Raw genomic sequence first — 12,838 nt, forward strand, 5'->3', positions numbered from 1 at the left:
GCATCATAGATGAATCATAGATGCATCATAGATGCATCAAAGGATGGATCATTGATGCATCATAGATCAATCAATGATTCATCTATGATGCATCTATGATCCATCTATGACGCATCTATGATCCATCTATGATGCATCTATGTTCCATCTATGTTCCATCTATGATGCATCTATGATGTATCTATGATGAATCTATGATGCATCATAGATGGTGCATAGATGCATCATAGATAGTGCATAGATGCATCAAAAATGGAACATAGATGCATCATAGATGTATCATAGATTGTAGATTGATCATAGGTAGGATCATAGATGGATCATAGGTGCATCATAGATGGATCACAGATGCATCATAGATGCAACATAGATGCATCATAGATGGATCATAGATGCATCATAGATGCATCATAGATGCTTCATAGATGGAACATAGATGCGTCATAGATGGAATGCATCATAGATGGAACATAGATGCATCATAGATGGAACATAGATGCATCATAGATGGATCATTGATGCATCATAGATGAATCATAGATGCATCATAGATGCATCAAAGATGGATCATTGATGCATCATAGATGAATCATAGATGCATCAAAGATGGATCATTGATGCATCATAGATGCATCAAAGATGGATCATTGATGCATCAAAGATGGATCATTGATGCATCATAGATGCATCAAAGATGGATCATTGATGCATCATAGATGAATCATAGATGCATCATAGATGCATCAAAGGATGGATCATTGATGCATCATAGATGCATCAAAGATGAATCATTGATGCATCATAGATGAATCATAGATGCATCATAGATGCATCAAAGATGGATCATTGATGCATCATAGATGCATCAAAGATGGATCATTGATGCATCATAGATGAATCATAGATGCATCATAGATGAATCAAAGATGGATCATTGATGCATCATAGATGCATCAAAGATGGATCATTGATGCATCATAGATGCATCAAAGATGGATCATTGATGCATCATAGATGCATCAAAGATGGATCATTGATGCATCATAGATGAATCATAGATGCATCATAAATGCATCAAAGGATGGATCATTGATGCATCATAGATGAATCATTGATGCATATCAGATGCATCAAAGATGGATCATTGATGCATCATAGATGAATCATGGATGCATCATAGATGCATCAAAGATGGAAAATTGATGCATCATAGATGCATCAAAGATGGATCATTGATGCATCATAGATGAATCATAGATGCATCAAAGGATGGATCATTGATGCATCATAGATGCATCAAAGATGGATCATAGATGCATCAAAGATGGATCATTGATGCATCATAGATGCATCAAAGATGGATCATTGATGCATCATAGATGAATCATAGATGCATCATAGATGCATCAAAGATGGATCATTGATGCTATGATGCATCTACGTTCCATCTATGATGCATCTATGATTCATCTATGATCCATCAATGATTCATCTATGATGCATCAATGATCCATCTTTGATGCATCTATGATCCATCAATGATTCATCTATGATGCATCAATGATCCATCTTTGATGCATCTATGATGCATCTATGATTCATCTATGATGCATCAATGATCCATCTTTGATGCATCTATGATGCATCAATGATCCATCTTTGATGCATCTATGATGCATCTATGATTCATCTATGATGCATCAATGATCCATCTTTGATGCATCTATGATGCATCAATGATCCATCCTTTGATGCATCTATGATGCATCTATGATTCATCTATGATGCATCAATGATCCATCTTTGATGCATCTATGATGCATCAATGATCCATCTTTGATGCATCTATGATGCATCTATGATTCATCTATGATGCATCAATGATCCATCTATGATGCATCTATGTTCCATCTATGATGCATCTATGTTCCATCTATGATGCATTCCATCTATGACGCATCTATGTTCCATCTATGAAGCATCTATGATGTATCTATGATGAATCTATGATGCATCTATGATGCATCTATGATCCATCTATGATGCATCTGTGATCCATCTTTGATGCATCTATGATGCATCTGTGATCCATCTTTGATGCATCTATGATGCATCAATGATCCATCTTTGATGCATCTATGATGCATCTATGATTCATCTATGATGCATCAATGATCCATCTTTGATGCATCTATGATGCATCAATGATCCATCTTTGATGCATCTATGATGCATCTATGATTTATCTATGATGCATCTTTGATTCATCTATGATGCATCTGTGATCCATCTTTGATGCATCTATGATGCATCAATGATCCATCTTTGATGCATCTATGATGCATCTATGATTCATCTATGATGCATCAATGATCCATCTTTGATGCATCTATGATGCATCAATGATCCATCTTTGATGCATCTATGATGCATCTATGATTTATCTATGATGCATCTTTGATTCATCTATGATCCATCTATGTTCCATCTATGATGCATCTATGATGTATCTATGATGAATCTATGATGCATCATAGATGGTGCATAGATGCATCATAGATAGTGCATAGATGCATCAAAAATGGAACATAGATGCATCATAGATGTATCATAGATGCATCAAAAATGGAACATAGATGCATCATAGATGTATCATAGATTGTAGATTGATCATAGGTAGGATCATAGATGGATCATAGATGCATCATAGATGGATCACAGATGCATCATAGATGCAACATAGATGCATCATAGATGGATCATAGATGCATCATAGATGCATCATAGATACATCATAGATGCTTCATAGATGGAACATAGATTTGTCATAGATGGAATGCATCATAGATGGAACATAGATGCATCATAGATGGAACATAGATGCATCATAGATGGATCATTGATGCATCATAGATGAATCATAGATGCATCATAGATGCATCAAAGATGGATCATTGATGCATCATAGATGAATCATAGATGCATCATAGATGCATCAAAGGATGGATCATTGATGCATCATAGATGCATCAAAGATGGATCATTGATGCATCATAGATGAATCATTGATGCATCATAGATGCATCAAAGATGGATCATTGATGCATCATAGATGAATCATAGATGCATCATAGATGCATCAAAGATGGATCATTGATTTATCATGGATGCATCAAAGATGGATCATTGATGCATCATAGATGAATCATAGATGCATCTATCTTTGATACATCTATGATGCATCTATGTTCCATTTTTGATGCATCTATGATCATTGATGCATAATAGATGAATCATAGATGCATCAAAGGATGGATCATTGATGCATCATAGATGCATCAAAGATGGATCATAGATGCATCAAAGATGGATCATTGATGCATCATAGATGCATCAAAGATGGATCATTGATGCATCATAGACGAATCATAGATGCATCAAAGATGGATCATTGATGCTATGATGCATCTACGTTCCATCTATGATGCATCTATGATTCATCTATGATCCATCAATGATTCATCTATGATGCATCAATGATCCATCTTTGATGCATCTATGATTCATCTATGATGCATCAATGATCCATCTTTGATGCATCTATGATGCATCAATGATCCATCTTTGATGCATCTAAGATGCATCTATGATTCATCTATGATGCATCAATGATCCATCTTTGATGCATCAATGATCCATCTTTGATGCATCTATGATGCATCAATGATCCATCCTTTGATGCATCTATGATGCATCTATGATTCATCTATGATGCATCAATGATCCATCTTTGATGCATCTATGATGCATCAATGATCCATCTTTGATGCATCTATGATGCATCTATGATTCATCTATGATGCATCAATGATCCATCTATGATGCATCTATGATTCATCTATGATGGATCAATGATCCATCTATGATGCATCTATGTTCCATCTATGATGCATCTATGTTCCATCTATGATGCATTCCATCTATGACGCATCTATGTTCCATCTATGAAGCATCTATGATGTATCTATGATGAATCTATGATGCATCTATGATGCATCTATGATCCATCTATGATGCATCTGTGATCCATCTTTGATGCATCTATGATGCATCAATGATCCATCTTTGATGCATCTATGATGCATCTATGATTCATCTATGATGCATCAATGATCCATCTTTGATGCATCTATGATGCATCAATGATTCATCTATGATGCATCAATGATCCATCTTTGATGCATCTATGATGCATCAATGATCCATCCTTTGATGCATCTATGATGCATCTATGATTCATCTATGATGCATCAATGATCCATCTTTGACGCATCTATGATGCATCAATGATCCATCTTTGATGCATCTATGATGCATCTATGATTCATCTATGATGCATCAATGATTTATCTTTGATGCATCTATGATGCATCAATGATCCATCCTTTGATGCATCTATGATGCATCTTTGATTCATCTATGATGCATCAATGATCCATCTTTGATGCATCTATGATGCATCAATGATGCATCTATGATGCATCAATGATCCATCTTTGATGCATCAATGATCCATCTTTGATGCATCTATGATGCATCAATGATCCATCTTTGATGCATCTATGATTCATCTATGATGCATCTATGATTCATCTATGATGCATCAATGATCCATCTTTGATGCATCTATGATGCATCAATGATCCATCTTTGATGCATCTATGATGCATCTATGATTCATCTATGATGCATCAATGATCCATCTATGATGCATCTATGTTCCATCTATGATGCATCTATGTTCCATCTATGAAGCATCTATGATGTATCTATGATGAATCTATGATGCATCTATGATGCATCTATGATCCATCTATGATGCATCTATGTTGCATCTATGATGCATCTGTGATCCATCTATGATGCATCTATGATCCATCTATGATCCTACCTATGATCAATCTACAATCTATGATACATCTATGATGCATCTATGTTCCATTTTTGATGCATCTATGCACTATCTATGATGCATCTATGCACCATCTATGATGCATCATAGATTCATCATAGATACATCATAGATGCATCATAGATGGATCATAGATGGATCATAGATGCGTCATAGATGGAACATAGATGCATCATAGATGGATCATAGATGCATCATAGATGAATCATTGATGGATCATAGATGAATCATAGATGCATCATAGATGGAACGTAGATGCATCATAGATGGAACGTAGATGCATCAAAGATGGATCATTGATGCATCATAAATGCATCAAAGATGGATCATTGATGCATCTATGATGCATCATAGATGCATCAAAGGATGGATCATTGATGCATCATAGATGCATCAAAGGATGGATCATTGATGCATCATAGATGCATCAAAGATGGATCATAGATGCATCAAAGATGGATCATTGATGCATCATAGATGCATCAAAGATGGATCATTGATGCATCATAGATGCATCAAAGATGGATCATTGATGCATCATAGATGAATCATAGATGCATCATAGATGCATCAAAGGATGGATCATTGATGCATCATAGATGCATTAAAGATGAATCATTGATGCATCATAGATGAATCATAGATGCATCATAGATGCATCAAAGATGGATCATTGATGCATCATAGATGCATCAAAGATGGATCATTGATGCATCATAGATGAATCATAGATGCATCATAGATGCATCAAAGATGGATCATTGATGCATCATAGATGCATCAAAGATGGATCATTGATGCATCATAGATGAATCATAGATGCATCATAGATGCATCAAAGGATGGATCATTGATGCATCATTGATCCATCAATGATTCATCTATGATGCATCTATGATCCATCTATGACGCATCTATGATCCATCTATGATGCATCTATGTTCCATCTATGACGCATCTATAATCCATCTATGATCCATCTATGTTCCATCTATGATGCATCTATGATGTATCTATGATGAATCTATGATGCATCATAGATGGTGCATAGATGCATCATAGATAGTGCATAGATGCATCAAAAATGGAACATAGATGCATCATAGATGTATCATAGATTGTAGATTGATCATAGGTAGGATCATAGATGGATCATAGATGCATCATAGATGGATCACAGATGCATCATAGATGCAACATAGATGCATCATAGATGGATCATAGATGCATCATAGATGCATCATAGATTCATCATAGATACATCATAGATGCTTCATAGATGGAACATAGATGCGTCATAGATGGAATGCATAATAGATGGAACATAGATGCATCATAGATGGAACATAGATGCATCATAGATGGATCATTGATGCATCATAGATACATCATAGATGCTTCATAGATGGAACATAGATTTGTCATAGATGGAATGCATCATAGATGGAACATAGATGCATCATAGATGGAACATAGATGCATCATAGATGGATCATTGATGCATCATAGATGAATCATAGATGCATCATAGATGCATCAAAGATGGATCATTGATGCATCATAGATGAATCATAGATGCATCATAGATGCATCAAAGGATGGATCATTGATGCATCATAGATGCATCAAAGATGGATCATTGATGCATCATAGATGAATCATTGATGCATCATAGATGCATCAAAGATGGATCATTGATGCATCATAGATGAATCATAGATGAATCATAGATGCATCATAGATGCATCAAAGATGGATCATTGATGCATCATAGATGCATCAAAGATGGATCATTGATGCATCATAGATGAATCATAGATGCATCAAAGGATGGATCATTGATGCATTATAGATGCATCAAAGATGCATCAAAGGATGGATCATTGATGCATCATAGATGCATCAAAGATGGATCATAGATGCATCAAAGATGGATCATTGATGCATCATAGATGCATCAAAGATGGATCATTGATGCATCATAGATGAATCATAGATGCATCTATCTTTGATACATCTATGATGCATCTATGTTCCATTTTTGATGCATCTATGATCATTGATGCATAATAGATGAATCATAGATGCATCAAAGGATGGATCATTGATGCATCATAGATGCATCAAAGATGGATCATAGATGCATCAAAGATGGATCATTGATGCATCATAGATGCATCAAAGATGGATCATTGATGCATCATAGATGAATCATAGATGCATCAAAGATGGATCATTGATGCTATGATGCATCTACGTTCCATCTATGATGCATCTATGATTCATCTATGATCCATCAATGATTCATCTATGATGCATCAATGATCCATCTTTGATGCATCTATGATTCATCTATGATGCATCAATGATCCATCTTTGATGCATCTATGATGCATCTATGATTCATCTATGATGCATCAATGATCCATCTTTGATGCATCTATGATGCATCAATGATCCATCCTTTGATGCATCTATGATGCATCTATGATTCATCTATGATGCATCAATGATCCATCTTTGATGCATCTATGATGCATCAATGATCCATCTTTGATGCATCTATGATGCATCTATGATTCATCTATGATGCATCAATGATCCATCTATGATGCATCTATGATTCATCTATGATGGATCAATGATCCATCTATGATGCATCTATGTTCCATCTATGATGCATCTATGTTCCATCTATGATGCATTCCATCTATGACGCATCTATGTTCCATCTATGAAGCATCTATGATGTATCTATGATGAATCTATGATGCATCTATGATGCATCTATGATCCATCTATGATGCATCTGTGATCCATCTTTGATGCATCTATGATGCATCAATGATCCATCTTTGATGCATCTATGATGCATCTATGATTCATCTATGATGCATCAATGATCCATCTTTGATGCATCTATGATGCATCAATGATTCATCTATGATGCATCAATGATCCATCTTTGATGCATCTATGATGCATCAATGATCCATCCTTTGATGCATCTATGATGCATCTATGATTCATCTATGATGCATCAATGATCCATCTTTGATGCATCTATGATGCATCAATGATCCATCTTTGATGCATCTATGATGCATCTATGATTCATCTATGATGCATCAATGATCCATCTTTGACGCATCTATGATGCATCAATGATCCATCCTTTGATGCATCTATGATGCATCTATGATTCATCTATGATGCATCAATGATCCATCTATGATGCATCAATGATCCATCTTTGATGCATCAATGATCCATCTTTGATGCATCTATGATGCATCAATGATCCATCTTTGATGCATCTATGATTCATCTATGATGCATCTATGATTCATCTATGATGCATCAATGATCCATCTTTGATGCATCTATGATGCATCAATGATCCATCTTTGATGCATCAATGATCCATCTTTGATGCATCTATGATGCATCTATGATTCATCTATGATGCATCAATGATCCATCTATGATGCATCTATGTTCCATCTATGATGCATCTATGTTCCATCTATGATGCATTCCATCTATGACGCATCTATGTTCCATCTATGAAGCATCTATGATGTATCTATGATGAATCTATGATGCATCTATGATGCATCTATGATCCATCTATGATGCATCTATGTTGCATCTATGATGCATCTGTGATCCATCTATGATGCATCTATGATCCATCTATGATCCTACCTATGATCAATCTACAATCTATGATACATCTATGATGCATCTATGTTCCATTTTTGATGCATCTATGCACTATCTATGATGCATCTATGCACCATCTATGATGCATCATAGATTCATCATAGATACATCATAGATGCATCATAGATGGATCATAGATGGATCAAAGGATGGATCATTGATGCATCATTGATCCATCAATGATTCATCTATGATGCATCTATGATCCATCTATGACGCATCTATGATCCATCTATGATGCATCTATGTTCCATCTATGACGCATCTATAATCCATCTATGATCCATCTATGTTCCATCTATGATGCATCTATGATGTATCTATGATGAATCTATGATGCATCATAGATGGTGCATAGATGCATCATAGATAGTGCATAGATGCATCAAAAATGGAACATAGATGCATCATAGTTGTATCATAGATTGTAGATTGATCATAGGTAGGATCATAGATGGATCATAGATGCATCATAGATGGATCACAGATGCATCATAGATGCAACATAGATGCATCATAGATGGATCATAGATGCATCATAGATGCATCATAGATTCATCATAGATACATCATAGATGCTTCATAGATGGAACATAGATGCGTCATAGATGGAATGCATCATAGATGGAACATAGATGCATCATAGATGGAACATAGATGCATCATAGATGGATCATTGATGCATCATAGATACATCATAGATGCTTCATAGATGGAACATAGATTTGTCATAGAATGAATGCATCATAGATGGAACATAGATGCATCATAGATGGAAAATAGATGCATCATAGATGGATCATTGATGCATCATAGATGAATCATAGATGCATCATAGATGCATCAAAGATGGATCATTGATGCATCATAGATGAATCATAGATGCATCATAGATGCATCAAAGGATGGATCATTGATGCATCATAGATGCATCAAAGATGGATCATTGATGCATCATAGATGAATCATTGATGCATCATAGATGCATCAAAGATGGATCATTGATGCATCATAGATGAATCATAGATGCATCATAGATGCATCAAAGATGGATCATTGATGCATCATAGATGCATCAAAGATGGATCATTGATGCATCATAGATGAATCATAGATGCATCAAAGGATGGATCATTGATGCATCATAGATGCATCAAAGATGCATCAAAGGATGGATCATTGATGCATCATAGATGCATCAAAGATGGATCATAGATGCATCAAAGATGGATCATTGATGCATCATAGATGCATCAAAGATGGATCATTGATGCATCATAGATGAATCATAGATGCATCTATCTTTGATACATCTATGATGCATCTATGTTCCATTTTTGATGCATCTATGATCATTGATGCATAATAGATGAATCATAGATGCATCAAAGGATGGATCATTGATGCATCATAGATGCATCAAAGATGGATCATAGATGCATCAAAGATGGATCATTGATGCATCATAGATGCATCAAAGATGGATCATTGATGCATCATAGATGAATCATAGATGCATCAAAGATGGATCATTGATGCTATGATGCATCTACGTTCCATCTATGATGCATCTATGATTCATCTATGATCCATCAATGATTCATCTATGATGCATCAATGATCCATCTTTGATGCATCTATGATTCATCTATGATGCATCAATGATCCATCTTTGATGCATCTATGATGCATCTATGATTCATCTATGATGCATCAATGATCCATCTTTGATGCATCTATGATGCATCAATGATCCATCCTTTGATGCATCTATGATGCATCTATGATTCATCTATGATGCATCAATGATCCATCTTTGATGCATCTATGATGCATCAATGATCCATCTTTGATGCATCTATGATGCATCTATGATTCATCTATGATGCATCAATGATCCATCTATGATGCATCTATGATTCATCTATGATGGATCAATGATCCATCTATGATGCATCTATGTTCCATCTATGATGCATCTATGTTCCATCTATGATGCATTCCATCTATGACGCATCTATGTTCCATCTATGAAGCATCTATGATGTATCTATGATGAATCTATGATGCATCTATGATGCATCTATGATCCATCTATGATGCATCTGTGATCCATCTTTGATGCATCTATGATGCATCAATGATCCATCTTTGATGCATCTATGATTCATCTATGATGCATCAATGATCCATCTTTGATGCATCTATGATGCATCAATGATTCATCTATGATGCATCAATGATCCATCTTTGATGCATCTATGATGCATCAATGATCCATCCTTTGATGCATCTATGATGCATCTATGATTCATCTATGATGCATCAATGATCCATCTTTGATGCATCTATGATGCATCAATGATCCATCTTTGATGCATCTATGATGCATCTATGATTCATCTATGATGCATCAATGATCCATCTTTGACGCATCTATGATGCATTAATGATCCATCTTTGATGCATCTATGATGCATCTATGATTCATCTATGATGCATCAATGATTTATCTTTGATGCATCTATGATGCATCAATGATCCATCCTTTGATGCATCTATGATGCATCTATGATTCATCTATGATGCATCAATGATCCATCTATGATGCATCAATGATCCATCTTTGATGCATCAATGATCCATCTTTGATGCATCTATGATGCATCAATGATCCATCTTTGATGCATCTATGATTCATCTATGATGCATCTATGATTCATCTATGATGCATCAATGATCCATCTTTGATGCATCTATGATGCATCAATGATCCATCTTTGATGCATCAATGATCCATCTTTGATGCATCTATGATGCATCTATGATTCATCTATGATGCATCAATGATCCATCTATGATGCATCTATGTTCCATCTATGATGCATCTATGTTCCATCTATGATGCATTCCATCTATGACGCATCTATGTTCCATCTATGAAGCATCTATGATGTATCTATGATGCATCTATGTTCCATCTATGATGCATCTATGTTCCATCTATGATGCATTCCATCTATGACGCATCTATGTTCCATCTATGAAGCATCTATGATGTATCTATGATGAATCTATGATGCATCTATGATGCATCTATGATCCATCTATGATGCATCTATGTTGCATCTATGATGCATCTGTGATCCATCTATGATGCATCTATGATCCATCTATGATCCTACCTATGATCAATCTACAATCTATGATACATCTATGATGCATCTATGTTCCATTTTTGATGCATCTATGCACTATCTATGATGCATCTATGCACCATCTATGATGCATCATAGATTCATCATAGATACATCATAGATGCATCATAGATGGATCATAGATGGATCAAAGGATGGATCATTGATGCATCATTGATCCATCAATGATTCATCTATGATGCATCTATGATCCATCTATGACGCATCTATGATCCATCTATGATGCATCTATGTTCCATCTATGACGCATCTATAATCCATCTATGATCCATCTATGTTCCATCTATGATGCATCTATGATGTATCTATGATGAATCTATGATGCATCATAGATGGTGCATAGATGCATCATAGATAGTGCATAGATGCATCAAAAATGGAACATAGATGCATCATAGATGTATCATAGATTGTAGATTGATCATAGGTAGGATCATAGATGGATCATAGATGCATCATAGATGGATCACAGATGCATCATAGATGCAACATAGATGCATCATAGATGGATCATAGATGCATCATAGATGCATCATAGATTCATCATAGATACATCATAGATGCTTCATAGATGGAACATAGATGCGTCATAGATGGAATGCATCATAGATGGAACATAGATGCATCATAGATGGAACATAGATGCATCATAGATGGATCATTGATGCATCATAGATACATCATAGATGCTTCATAGATGGAACATAGATTTGTCATAGATGGAATGCATCATAGATGGAACATAGATGCATCATAGATGGAACATAGATGCATCATAGATGGATCATTGATGCATCATAGATGAATCATAGATGCATCATAGATGCATCAAAGATGGATCATTGATGCATCATAGATGAATCATAGATGCATCATAGATGCATCAAAGGATGGATCATTGATGCATCATAGATGCATCAAA

Source organism: Macrosteles quadrilineatus, unplaced genomic scaffold, assembly GCF_028750875.1.
Source record: "Macrosteles quadrilineatus isolate MER2022 unplaced genomic scaffold, UCM_ALF_1.0 Scaffold_93__1_contigs__length_393980, whole genome shotgun sequence".
Taxonomy (NCBI): Eukaryota; Metazoa; Arthropoda; class Insecta; order Hemiptera; family Cicadellidae; genus Macrosteles; species Macrosteles quadrilineatus.